This window comes from Balaenoptera ricei, chromosome 5, assembly GCF_028023285.1.
Source record: "Balaenoptera ricei isolate mBalRic1 chromosome 5, mBalRic1.hap2, whole genome shotgun sequence".
NCBI lineage: Eukaryota > Metazoa > Chordata > Mammalia > Artiodactyla > Balaenopteridae > Balaenoptera > Balaenoptera ricei.
In genome coordinates this window covers 80,116,078-80,131,136 of record NC_082643.1, presented here as the reverse complement: position 1 = coordinate 80,131,136, position 15,059 = coordinate 80,116,078, and the positions used below count along the sequence as shown (strand labels likewise).

The 15,059-nt window shown below is 39.0% G+C and overlaps 1 protein-coding gene across 1 annotated transcript in view; it reads left to right on the top strand.

The window, feature by feature from the left end:
• NWD2 (NACHT and WD repeat domain containing 2) overlaps positions 1–15,059 on the top strand; it is a 189,567-nt gene that overhangs the window by 157,459 nt on the left and 17,049 nt on the right. The gene's annotated exons all lie outside the window — the stretch shown is intronic.

Sequence of the window (15,059 nt, the reverse complement as noted above, 5' to 3'; positions counted from 1 at the left end):
GAGAGAGAGAACAGGATCACAGTATAAAATGTGTTTTTACTGTAGGTCACTGTCAAAGTTTGAGAAACATTGCTCTATCTCATAGATAGAAGAGTCAGGTCTAAGAGACACATCTTCATAATTTCACCCAAAATACTCTACATATATTATCTCAGAATATTTTAAAATCCTTGGCTTTAGGATAGGAATCCTTTAGGCAGATAGGAATATATGATACTATTGTCATCATAGAGTAAAAGGGGCCAAGGCATTTAAACAGAGATCTAAGGAACAAATCTTGGTTGAGCAGCCTATTTGGCTTAACACAGGCATCCAGGTAGACAGTAACTGATTCAAAATCAGAACCCAGATTCAAAACGGTTAAATTGTGATTTCTTCACTAATTAAATGAGTGCTTTCTAAGCAAATGCAAATCATGCAAATCAAGGGTCTGTGCTTATCGTAAGCGTTATGAAAAAATTCTATAGAGTTGTCTTTAATTTGTCAACAAAGAATCACGTTCATACTGCTTTTAAACTGTAAATATGCCATGGAAGTTGTCATGCTCCCAAATAAGCAACAAGAACAATAAAAGGCTGCAAAGGATTAATAAGTACAGAATGGATGATATTAGAAATCTTCACCTCATGATCCCAAAGAAAATAAGTCTGAACAACAATCAGTGGTCGGTGAGACCATTCAGCAGAGCAGGCGTCAGGTGGATGCCACCCAATCACTGGCAGTCTCAGCATCACTAACACTGGGTCAGACAGAGCTTATGTACCTCATGACTGATGCAGTAGGAGAGCATAGCATCATCTGTGAAGTATTCTTGCCTTAAAAAAAAAAAAAGTGGTGAACCTGAATGTAATCAAGGCTCTAAATCTGATCGCCAATTTACAGGAACTATAGAGGTAATTAGAGAAGATAAATGGCAACAGGAGGCAGCAATCAGCCAAATCTATGATGTGGGCTAGTCAACAACAGTGGTACCCAGGTGAGATCCCGGAGGGCTTATTAAAACACAAATTGCTGGGCTGCATTCCCAAAGTCTGTTTCAGTAGGCCTGGATGGGGCCTGAGAAGAAATCTGCATTTCTCACATGTTCCCAGGAGTTGCTAAAGCTGCCGGTACACACTTTGAAAACTACTGGCCTACAGGACAAATAACCCACTATTAATCAGTGACATGAGAGAGTGGGGATGTTACAGAATAAAATAAACTTAAAAGGCCTACAAATCCAATGCAATATATGGACTTTATCTGGACCTTGATTTTAAAAAAGCTGTAACTACAAAAAAAATTTTGAAACAACTGGTGAAATCTAAATATGGACTGAAAGTGGGATTAAGTTAATAAATTACACTTAATTCTTTTGAGCATAATAATAGCACGATGATTACATTAAAAACTTTTTTGAAGTTTTTAAAGATACATGCTGAAATTTTTGTTTTGTTTTTTGATAAAATAATAGGATTCCTAAGGATGGATGAAAAAAAGATTATCAAAATATTGATAATTGTTGGAACTTAATAGGTACCTGGGGACTTGTTATATTAGACTCTCTACTTTGGGTATTGTTTGGAAGTTTTCATGACTTGTTTTTTGTTTTTTTTTTTTAATGACCATTGCCTACACTAGACTTCTCCACATTATAATTACATTTTCCTCATCTGGAGATCAGCCTTCCAGTGCCCTCAAAAATAAAAATCTAACACTAAGAAATGAAGATAAATTACCTTTTATGCTCCAGAAGTAGCTGTAATGAAACTATACTAAAGCCATGAAAAATCTTCTTCAGATGACATTCAGATTTAACATACAGTTCTATAAGAATTGGTTGGTCTAGTTTCTGATTCCACATTAGGTCTAGTAAAGGAAGACTGCCAAAAATACTTAGAGACAGCAGGAAAAGTCACAGCTCACAGCCTGACATTTACAGGACAAAAGAGAAATGTATAAATGAGTTGGATCAACACTTCAACAGTGATAGATCATTGACTAATTCATCAATAATAAAAGTGTGAGCATTTATTTATCAGTTACCATTCTAATTCTCTTACTTATTTTAATGCTATTAATCCACATGACAACCCACAGAAATTGGCACGGTTGTAATCTGCAGTTGACAGATAAAGAAGCTGGAGCACAGAGAGGTTAGGTAACTTGCCTAAGATCACACAGCAGAGGGCCTGTGCTCTTAACCACTTTCAGGGCCAGCTCATCAGTAAAAGTTAAACAGAGGACAATGGGTGAAGCTCAACACATATCTAGGTGAAATGAAAGTATGAAAGACAGCTTAGACATTTTTTTCTATTGAAATTTGTTTAAAGAGGTTTTAAGATGTCTAAACAGATAACCTGTCTATTTGGAAGTCTTTCTGAAGAAAGTATGATATGGTAGAAAGATCATGGACTGTGGAGTTAGAGACACCTGGGCTCAGAGTTGGGCTCCATCTTTAACCAGCTGTGAGATCTTAAGCAAGTTACTTGACTTCTCTGCTCCTTAGATTTCTCAGCTTTAAGGTGGAAGCAGTAATGCACATCGTCATAAGGATCAAATGAGTTAATGGCTTATAATTTCAATTTATAAGTTCATATTCTTCCCTTATGAAAAAACTAGTGGTGCTGGATAAATGAGTTGTTACTTTATAATAGGCACAATCACTGAAATTACTAGAAGATGCATCCTAGAATGATCTTAAATAAACTGCCCTTATCCCAGAATTCAGACAAGTTAGCAGAGATGAGAGGACCGGTGGAGGGCCCCTTCAAGAGATGGTTACATGAAAGCCTACAATAATGTCTTATCTCCAGGAAAGGAAAACCAAGACATATGAGTTTGGTCCCAAGGAAATGAGCCAACATGGAAGGAAGGGGTGGGTCTGAGCAGAGCCTGTGTGCTGAGATTGGGAAGTGGGAAGGGGAGGGACTCAGAAGAAGGAAAGAGATTATACAAGACATTAGGATTTTTAAATTGAAGTATAGGTGATTTACAATATTGCATTAGTTTCAGGTGTATAGCATAGTAATTCAGGGTTTTTTTTGCAGATTATATCCCATTTTAGGTTAATACAAGATATTGGATATAATCCCCTGTGCTATACAGTAAATCTTTGTTGCTTATTTTATGTATAATATTTTGTATCTATTAATTCTGTACTCTTAATTTGTCCCTCTCCCCTGTGGTAACCATAAGTTTCTTTTCTATATCTGTGAGTCTGTTTCTGCTTTGTGTATAGATTTATTTGTATAATTTTTTAAATTACACATACAAGTGATATCATATAGTATTTGTCTTTCTGACTTATTTCACCAAGTATTTCATTCTCTTTTATGGCTAAGTAATATTCCATTGTAGTGTATGTGTGTATATATATATATATATATATACACTACAGCTTCTTAAGCCAATCATCTGTTGATGGGCACTTAGGTTGTTTCCTTGTCTTGTTTATTGTAAATAGTGTTGCTATGAACTTTGGGTTGCATGTGTCTTTTCAAATTACAGTTTTTAGAAGGACTCAGTTGTGGAATTCCAGTTACAGATTAGGCATATACTGAAGGGGACACTTGCAAGTTGCAGCAGGTCTTCATAAGCCCAGGCCTTAGTAATGGGTACCCATTAATAACACTGCTCTTGGCATTAAGACAGCTAACACTTAATGAGCCAGCTTTCTTCTGTCCAGTTCTCAGGCCCATGGTGCACAGGTCAGGCTTCCTCCTAGGCCTGTCTGCTCCGTCCCCAGTTCAAAAAAAGAGACTTTTCTTGGAACTGTGGACCAGCAGTATATGCATGGGCGATTCAGCTTCTTTTGTAAGGCTTTCAAAGCAGCGCTGAAAGGCCGCAGGAGGATCTGCACACGCACACAGGCAGTTCTGAAGGAACCCTTAGACACACTGACCAGGGCTGACCCCTGCGAGGCAGCAGCAGGAGCAGTGAGAGCCTGCTCCGGGCCAGGCATTGGACGATGCACCCAGGCCAGGATAAGGACCCGGCCCGCTGCACAGTGGCTGTAAGAACCAGGCTTCATAGGCACTAAAGCATGACTGGAATTCGTATTTTTCAGTATGGAGCTACATATCAAGTCTGAGCATGGGACTTTGTATATGTTAACATAAATTAATGCCACTTCTACTGACATAATGCCCTCAATATCTGCTAACTTGATGGGATATTTACTATGGTATTATCTATAAAAGCAAAAAAGAAATTGGAAGAATCTAAATACTCGTCAGTAAAAAAAGTGGTGAAGAAAATGTGGAATATTCTTATGATGGAATATTTTGGTTATACAAAGAATGGACTAGATCTAAATTTATCAACATAGACTAATCACAAAAAAATATAAGAATGAAAGAAGGGTAGAATATGCCCCCTATATAATTTATGTAAATGTTAAAATAGAATGCCCATAAATATCTATTTGTATGTATAAAATATAAAAATAGACTGAAAGAGTATATAATATGTGCAAACTTATAATTTGTGCATCTTGGGAAGGAAGAGGAGAATCAGCCTGGATTTGCAGGTCAAAGGGGAATTCAACTTTATCTGCTACGTTTTATTTCTTTTATTTAGAAAATGTCTATTGGAAATAAATGGAGTTGATAAGACTAAAGGTAAAAGGAACTACGCTTAAGTACTATACTCTTGTCAATAAGACCATTTCCTACAGGGATGGAGGCTCAAAATTCTGGTACTGCTATCAGGTGTACTGGAATTGAACAACTAAGTCAATGAATGGCAGATGGTGGGATCCAGGTTTCTCACAGCTGGATTCGAAATGTACAGATCAGCAAGGAGAGGTGGATAGAATAATCCATGTGGTGAGAGGTTAGAGTTGGAGATGTTAGTTATGAAGTTTATGGAGAACTCATTTCATTTTAAAATAGATTTAAGTGTATGATTAACAACTTGATATGGAGCACAGATGGTTACCTATGGGAATATTTATTGATATGTGTATATACACAGGTTAGCGCACACACACATAATTCTGAGAGGGCGTAAAAGAAATGAACTGCGGTAGCAGCAAGCACATCGAGCACCCAGATCTTGGTTTCTAATTCCATTCTCCAATAAAAGGAACAGGGGCTCCTTGGAGAAATGGGTGATTCTGAGAGGGGAGCAGAATATACACAAGCTAAGCCTGGAGCATCTTATGCCAGAAAGTTAGTAGTTCTTAAAAAATAAAAATTGCCACAATGGTGGGAGCATGTTAAAGGGACCCAGGAGCGAAGTGAAAGAGCTTCCAAAAGGCCAAAGCTGGAAAAATTTGAGCAACAAAATAAAGTAGCATTGGAATATAACCCAAAGTATAAAATAGCCACGACTCCCTACTGATATCAAAAAGTAATTGGATAAATTAATAAATTCTGTGCACAATACCAAATTAGGTAGATTAGGTAAATTTTGTAGATACTCCACCCTAAAGAAGGGGCGCATAATTCCCACCCCTTAAGAGTGGGCTACACATGCTGACTTCCTTCTAAAGAGTACAGTGTGAAAATGGGGCTTGGGAGGTTACCTTACGGTAGAGAAACCCAACAAATACTACTTCCGCCAGGTGATGAAGGTCAATATCAACATTCAAATTACGTTAAGAGTAAATACCATTAATATGAGGAAAACAGCACTTCTGTGATCTTCCTCCCCCAAACCCCTAACTCCAGTCTAATAATGAGAAAAAATATCAAACAAATTCCAATAGGGCACATCCTACAAAATACGTGACTAATACTCCTCAAAATGATCAGGGTCATCAAAAACAAAGAAAATCTTAGAAAATGTTACACACCCAAGAGGAGCCTAAGGAGAAATGACAACTAAATGTAATACGGCATCCTGGAACAGGAAAAACAGTGCATTAAGTAAAAACTAAGGAAATCTGAATAAACTATGTGTTTTAGCTCATAAAATGTACCAATATTAGTCCAATAATTGTAACAAATGTACCATACTAATGGAAGATGTTAAAATAAGGGAAAACTGAGGGAGAGTGGTGGTATATGGGAACTTCCAGTACTCTGCTCGATTTGTCTATAGGTCTAAAACTGTTCTAAAAAATAATCTATTAATTTTTTAAAAATCACTTGAAAATATGACCATAAGTTGAGTTTTCAAGCTGAGCTGTGGGGACAGTTATTTTATACTATATTTCTCTATTTTTTAATTTCTCAGAATTAGAAAAATAGAAACTGAGCAGAATTCTGTCCCATTATGTGAATTAGTAATTATGGTGGGCAATTTTACTCTCAGTTTTGTTTATAACACTGATAAATTAAAAGTCATTTATGGGATAAGGACAAGATATAAGCTAAAAATTGCTGAACTTCTTTGTACACAAATCTTTATATAAGTAGGATGGATTTCTAAAAGTGGAATTTTATACCTACTGCCAAATTACATACTCAGCAAGGTTCTACCCATTTTTACTGGCACCCTGTGTCTGAGTGCCCATTTCATTATTGCCTAGACACCACTAAGTATTATTATTTTTCTCTATCAGTTTGATAAGCAAAAAAGATCTGATCACATGTGTTTACATTTGCAGTTCTATGAGTATTAATAGAGTTGAGCATTATTATTATCTTTCATGCTTACTGGCATTAGTTCTTCTGCTTCTATGAATTATCTGTCCATGTGCTTTGTCCATTTTCCATTGCTTTAGAGAGCTCTGTACAAATGTTTGGAATATTACCATTCTGTCCTTTCTGGTCTTCTATGACACCATTCCACGCTCCCTCCTCCTGCTTCTGTGCCCACACAAAGGTTGGTGGTCCTCAGCCCTGTGCTCTTCCCACTCTTATTCCTTCCTATCTAATCCATACAGATCTCTGAGCACTCTTCCAGAATGAAAGCTCAAAAGGAGCAGGGACCATGACTGTCTTGTAAGCAACACCGACTGTCCTGCCTTGCCTGGGAATGAGGGGGCTCCTGGGACTTTCAGTGCTCAAACTAGGACAGTCCTGAGCAAACCGAAATGGTCAGTCACCCTGCGAGGCAGACGCTCTTTAAAAGGAATCCTTGCACATTTCTCAGTTCTCAGTTTCATAAGGCAACTGTTTGAGGTTAGGGTTGTAACTTGTATTGATACTTTGGAACCGATAAAATGAACTGCAAATCCCAGAATGGTTCCATTCCCTGCAGTTCTGTTACCCAACCCTTTTCACCCTTTTGGTCGTTTCCTTTGCTCCAGTGTTTCTAGAGAATTGTCGACCTAAATAAAAGGGTAAAATGAGGCAAGCTCAAAATTGTAAAAAGGTGAGTTTATTCAGGAATAGCAGAACTGCAATTCGAGACACACAAACTGTAGCAAACTACAGGTGAGTCCGCTGAGGGTTTGAGGGAGGCTGTCTTTATGGGCAGGGAATGTAAAGAGGGCAGAGTTCAGTGAGAGTCTGTTAAAGTCAAAAACAAACGGAGAACAGCTTTGAAAATTCCCTAAGCACACAAAAACCAGCCCAGTCATACAAACAAAGCTCAATTCAGCTTATTTTGCGAGACCAACCCCACGTGGGTCATTTCTTGTTCATGCCTCTGGAAACCATAAGCCTAATTTCCCAGGGTTGATGATATGAGGCAATCCCTCACCAACTCCCTATCATTTAAGAAAATTCCAATATTATCAGTTTTCTGTAAATCAGGCTTTTACAAGAAAACAGTTTCTCAGTCCTTAAGATTTGTTTTCCTAAGGGCACATGTGTGAGATTTTCCATTTTATATCCTCTGGTTCCATTTTAGATTGAAAGTCTTTCACAGAATAATAGTTGTGTTCAGTATTTTCCAGGTAATGAAACTTTGTTACAGAGAAAAGCACATTGCAGTAAGTGAAAGGTAGCAGAATTACTATTGATATAAGTAAATAGTATTGATATCAGTTAAATTCAGCAGTGGGTTTTAGCATGCAAATTTAACAACCACAGTTAAACCATGAATATCAGTTTTAAGAAAAAAGGTAAAATTATAATTTATATGAGCTGAGACTCTCAAAGAAACTAGATAGAAGCATTAACTTATTCTGTTGTACAGTAAATGAAACTGGTAAGTCACTTAATCTATAACTTTATCCCCTCAGTACACTTTAGGATGAATTGCCAAAGATGCCAGATCTTATGTTAACGAAAACTGCTTCATTTTGTTCATCTTTATGCTTGTACGAGTCAGCTCAGGCTGCCATAACAAAATACCATAGAATGGGTGGCTTAAACAACATAAACTTATTTTCTCACAGTTCTGGAGTTTGGAAGCCCGAGATCAAGGTGCCAGCATGGTCTGGTTGCGGTGAGAACGCTAACCTCCTCTCCGTGGTCTTGTTTGGCGAAAGGGGCTGTGGTCTCCCTTCCTCCTCTTATAAGGGCACCAGTTCTACTGGATTAAGGCTCCACCCTTATGACTTCACTTAACCTTAATCACCTCCTTAAAGGCCCTATCTCATTCACATGGGGGGTTAGGTCTTCAACATATGAATTGGGGGGGACACTTGTAGTCCATAGTAATGCTGATCTTCTTTTTCAGAAGAGTTGAATTTAAACAACTCAAACCTGGTTCTTAACACACCAATAATAATACAAATTGCTTCATTTTTTAACATTTCTATTTTATGTGTGGGTTGTCAGCTCCCCCTGAAGCATTGCCTGTGTTCCCTGTAAAGGTTAACTCCACACCTCTGTTACTCTCCTAGGCCGCTAACTCAGTGAACCCAGGTTAATTCGTTTAAGCCTTTTTATCTCCACCCTGGAAAGTGCTGGAGTTTGTTCTTATCTCACCACATAGTCTCACCTTCCTACCACCTGTAACAACCATTTACCCATTCTTTCCTCCTTTCTATCTTCTGTTTCTCTTTCTTCAGTCAAGAGGTGTTTCCCTTCTCTATCTATCCAGCTGTACTTCTCAGTATCTATTTCTATTACATGTATGTATGCTTGAGTGTGCCGAGTGTGTATGTTTCTCTATAAACTATGTTTAAGTAGTGGTGCCTTACACCGCTTATATTACCAGGTGCTTTACATTTCACCGAGTGTTTTCACCTAGAGTAACTATTTGATCCTCACAAGAAACCAGAGTAGATGTGTGACCAGATAAGTACACAAGGGTAAAATATTATCTCCGTTTACAGATGTGAAAGCTGATATTTTATACTTAAAAATTTTTTAAATCAGTTGTGAAGATGTTTCTTGACTTTGGAAAAACATTGAGAAAATAACATTAAGTACGTGAAGCAGGTTCAGCTGACTCTCGGAATGGTTTAGTAGGTCCTACTCTGCAACAGAGCACTGACTGTAAAGGTTGGCTGTGAGCTCCAGGGAATACATCATAACCATCTTTATCTCTCCACCCAATATCAGATAAAAAGAATGCCAACACCCAGGGCCATAACACTGAACAGTCCTTGTGAACAGTGCCTTCCGGAAGTATGCAGCACACAGCTTGCACAGACATGCATGGTGGCCCGATCAGGGGCACTGGCTAGAAGAGCCATCACAAGGAAGTAAGCCGTCTGCAGGCACACTCTCAGGAGGGAGCATAGCGCAATAACTTGATGAAGTAGAAAGAATGAGGTTATTGAAAGCCCCATATTCAAGTGCTAGTATTTCCGTGTCTTCTTAGAAAAGTGGTCTGGGCAAGCCAGGTGAGGTCTATGAGCTTTGGTGTTCTCTTCTGCAACTCTCCCTATTTCACAGACTCGTGAACGTTAAATGAGATCATGTACAAGAGAAAATTGTATACATGAATGTGGATTTTATTTTAACAAATAAAAGAGAAGCTTAAAGAAAGGAAGGAATAGTTCCACCTGCCTTGTATTAGTGACTGGGTGGGAGGGAACAGGGCATTTACAGAGTATGTGCTTCAGCTTGTTATAGCACCAATTGGTGGGGCGGGGAGGGTGATAGAATCTCTCCTTTCCCTTCCAGCTTCCCCATGAGTGATGGCTCATCAACAGCAGTCCAGGGAGCACTTGCCCACCTGCCGATGAAGCCTAGCCTCCATAACCCCAGAAAGACTGCCCTCACCTGTCTTTCCTGATATCCCACAACAGAGTATAAGTAAAGACATACTGAGATCACCAACACCATCGAGAATACATCAACCCCTCTGCTCTGTTTGCTGCAAGAAAAACTGCATTAGCATCAGACTCAGACCCCAAAGATTCTCAATTGCAAGCCCAGGCAGAACTAATTGCACATAAAGAGCTGGGGGGTGGGGGCAGTGGAGGGCAGGGGAAAGAATCAATGTTTGCGCAATGGGAAAGAAAAATCAGTTGAGGGGAAACAGAATGTTCTCTCTAAGCCTTTGAAAGCAGTGGCTTAGATGTATCTGTATCAGTGGCTCAGATGTATCAGATGTATCTATAAAGAAGGAAAGGATGATACAAAGAGTCCTTTTACATTTAAGTTCTCAGTTATAAGGAGATCAATAGTTCAGAAAGTATTTCTTTTTTAAAAAATTGAGGTGAAATTCATATGGCATAAAATTAACCACTATAAAGTGAACAATTCAGTGGCATTAGTACATTAACAATGCTATGCAACCACCACCTCTATCTAGTTCCAAAGCATCTGGAAGTATTTCGTATGCCAGAATTTTATACACAGACAGTACTGTTAAAAACAGTAGAAATTTTTCTTAGACTTTTCAACCATTTGGACTTAACTCCAAGATTGTATTTGAGTACTCAGTTGGATTGTTGCTTCTTGCCTAGCTACTATTGTATACCTTCAGTGTTTCAGGATGGGCCAAATTAAATATGTTTTTACTCAGGTGGGTGGGAGAGGCGATGATAAATTTCTACAGACAAGAGAAATCCCATATGTTTATGTTCATACGTGTATTGACAGCATGTTTAAACAATTCAATGAAAAGTTGAAAATTATTTCAGCCACATGCATTTCTTCCATACAGGGTCACACAAGCAGACTGATCAATGGTATAACTAATAAACATGGACCTCAATGCAAAACCAAATATAATCCCTGAACTCTCCATCAAATTTCTCCAGAAACTGGCAAAGCTGTTTTAACCAAGCAAAAAAAAAAAAATGATCTTCTTGAACACTGGGGTTAGAAGGATGTAGAAAATCTGATTCTTCTTCAGTTATGGGAGTGAATATTCTACTACAGTGAACAGAAAAGAATGCTTTCTTATGCATAGCTTCTGTAGCTGCCCTAGGCTCGTATACTCCCCACGGCTACAGGGCTAAGGAATAGTCTGATTAGGAAACCAAGACTGGACCTCCATCTTGCCACCTCCACTTTTACTGCTAGCATTTTAGACTTGGTCCTGCATCTCTACCCCTGCTCTGAGCCACTGACTATAGGAGCTGGACTTCGCAACTGAGTTGGACTGTATCTTCCTCTAAATTGACTGTTGCCAACCCTGGCAGATACAGGCATGCCTTGTGTGTTACCTTATAACTGTAGCCACATAGAACCCCAAAAAGTCTTCCTGAAAAATGTGGTAGCAAATTTCCTTTTTGCTGTTACTCTTTCTGCTATTTCTCAAATAGCGAGGTAAGATTGAGACAGAATCCTATTTTGGACTCCTGAAAAGTAACTGCTTCGTGATTTATGAGCATTCCACCCAAAGGAAGAATCAACAGAGAGAAGGAGAAGACTTGGGGAGAACAATCCAATAAGTAACTTTAAGCCTATCTCACATTATTACTTTTCTGAAGTTCTGTATTACTTTTTATACAGTAGGTGCTCAATAAAATTTGTTATTTGAATTGGATGAGGATACTTTTTCTTCTTTAATAATCTCTACTCTAAGGAACATTTTGCCTTACTATACTGATCAAATAATGCTAGTATTTGGTGCCAGCTGTTCAACTCAAATAATTATTTTTAAATAGCCTTCGATTTTTTGTAATGATCTGCTGTGTTCTCTGTCCTGTCCCTTTGGTGCTTGCTAACCATTACTCATGAGACCACATATGCATTGCCCATAGCAAGTGGACCTCAAATTCTAGATTCATTTGTAACCGCATTTTAAAACCCAGATTCCTGGGCTCCCCAAGCACTGTGGTCCTTAGGTCAGAGAAGGGATCTTGTAGCTTATATTTTAACAAACACCCTGGGTGATCCAGGTGCATGTCATCATGAAGCACATTTCAGAAATTGATCCATAAATTTGGATCCATGAATTTGGACTCTGAGACCAGCCTTATTTAGAGCAGAGCAAAGACGAAGAACCAACAGTAAATTGCTAATACAGAGATGATGGTCCTTCCCTGGGGCATGACCTTGTTTCACTAGTCACTCTTTCCCACTTCATGCCTGAAATCCAGCTAGTATTGGCCTGGATCTTGGTTGCTGGGTCCATCATATTCCTGGGCTTCATTGGCTGCTAGATGAAGAATTGTCAATTACTAAATCCCATATTTAATGTTCTGCCTGTTCACCAAGTCCTTCACCCAGTGGCCAAACTCCACTGTTTGCCTTTGGGGATTCCTCCAAAAAGTCCAACTTCTACTGTTTAGAAGTCTACTTAGTCCCTTCTCTGCCCAGGTAGGTTTGCTGGATAATTCTTCCCAGTACTAAAACCTCACTCTTCACGACAGATTTTTTCTTTTTAATTTTTATTTAATTTTATTTTATTTTTTAATTTTATTTTTTGGTTGCGTTGGGTCTTCATTGCTGCACGCGGGCTTTCTCTAGCTGCGGCGAGCGGGGGCTACTCTTTGTTGCAGTGCGCGGGCTTCTCGTTGCGGTGGCTTCTCTTGTTGTGGAGCACAGGCCCTAGAGTGCGCAGGCTTCAGTAGTTATGGCACACGGGCTCAGTAGTTGTGGCACATGGGCTTAGTTGCTCCGTGGCATGTGGGGTCTTCCTGGACCAGGGATCGAACCCGAGTCCCCTGCACTGGCAGGCAGATTCTTAACCACTGCGCCACCAGGGAAGTCCCCATGAGAGATATTTCTGACTGAGGGTGCTGACTATCCTTATCCAGAATTAGCCAAGATGAATAGGATAGTCACCAAGCTGGCTACCCTTAAAAAGATCATCTCCCTCTGTATCTGTGGTAGAGTAAGAGGTCATGTCTGCTCATTTACCCAAGTTTAACACGAGAGATTTTAGAAAAGGAATTGTTAAGTGAAAAACAACTCTAAATAATAGTATTTTTGTTGCATACAACCTGTTGTCAAGAATAGCCCAAAACAAATGCAGATTAAAAGTGCTCTAGGACTGCTGTGGTGGTGCAGTGGTTGAGAATCCGCCTGCCAATGCAGGGGGCATGGCTTTGAGCCCTGGTCCGGGAAGATCCCACATGCCGCGGAGCAACTAAGCTCGTGAGCCACAACTACTGAGCCTGCGCTCTAGAACCCGCGAGCCACAACTACTGAGCCCATGCGCCACAACTACTGAAGCCCGTGTGCCTAGAGCCCGTGCTCCGCAACAAGAGAAGCCACTGCAATGAGAAGCCTGTGCACTGCAACAAAGAGTAGGCCCCGCTCGCCGCAACTAGAGAGAAAGCCCGCGCAGCAACGAAGACCCAACACGGCCAGTAAATAAATAAATAAATAAATGTTTAAAAAATAAAAATAAAATAAAGGTGCTCTTAATTGGCGTTTAGGGCTGAAGTGAAGGTTGCTGACAAAACTGGTACTTTCCCAAATTGTTACTCTACCTGCTGAGATCTGAAATATTATCTTTGAATAAAAGAAGAAGTTTCAAATAAGAATAGTACAAACACTAAGGATTTCTTTCTCTGTCTTGGTTCATTCATTTTTTCAACAAATATGTTTTTTAATATTTTCTATGTGCTAGGAATAAACAGTTCTGGCCTCTGCCCTCATGGGGCTTACCATCTCGTAGTAGAGTTTAGGTCACGAATTTATTTTGGAAACAGGTCTACCCAGGACTTTTATTCCCTCACCTGACTGTGTGAGATGAAAAGAACACTGTGGGTTGCAGAGGTAGTAAGAAATGCCCCCAAGGAAGCCAAACCACAATTCTCCTTCCAACGGATACACAAGGCTGGAAGTTTATGGTAAAGGTGCTAGTCAACAGGAGGAAAGGATGAAGACGCCCACAAGTTAAATAGAAATCTTCCCATGGATACTATAAAGCAGACCAACTTGCCTTGGATAGTATAGATCTTTGTTAGAGTTCTGTATGTTCCTTCCTTGTTTCTACTAGATAAGACATTGAGGATTAATTGAAATACCAGGTGCTATATAAGCTAATATTTTTGTTAGCTTAAGTCAGTGGTTCAGGCACCAGGAGGGCTTACTAAAACACAGATTTCTCAGCCCTATCACCAGAGTTTCTGATTCAGAAGGTCTGGGGATGGGCCTGAGAACTTGCAAGCCTAACAGATTCCCAGGTAACACAGATGCTGCTGGTCTGAGGACCACATTTTTAGAACCATGGGCTTAAGCAAACACTTAGAGGAGCCTTGAAAATGTTGCTCCACAAACGAGGATAGACAACATCGTCGGATTTAAAAATTTTAAATACCTGTTGTTTATCTCACTACGAAATAATACATATGTATTGCAAAACACAGTTTTAATAAAAAAGCAATAAATTCATAAAACAACCAAAGTAAATTCAAAACCATCCACCGAAAGATAGCCATGAGTAACCTTGCTGTGTATTCTTATAAAATCTCTGTGTGTATGTGTTATGTTTATGTCTACAAATATATACGATCTCTCTCATATATATATAAGATATATATACAACATTGGATTCTTCTTATACGTACTGTTTTGTAACTTACCTTTTCACTTAACGGTATATTATAAACATCCTTCTACAACAATACAGTTCTAAAACATAATTTGACACATCCTTTGAACAGAGGTACCGAAATATATATAAATGTATTTAAATGTTCCCACTTGCTGGACACTTAGGTTTAACCGTTCTCTGTTCAAACAGGTTCAGCATAAATATGCTAAGTCGTTTTGTACATCCTTAATTATTTTCTAAAGACAGATTTCCAGAAGAAAAATTGCCAAAACTCATGTATGTTAAGTCTTTTAGTACATATTGCCAGACTGCCCTTCAGAGAAATATTGGATCGATTTACACAACCATCAGCTATATAGAGGTATTGTCTCACATGTCCACAT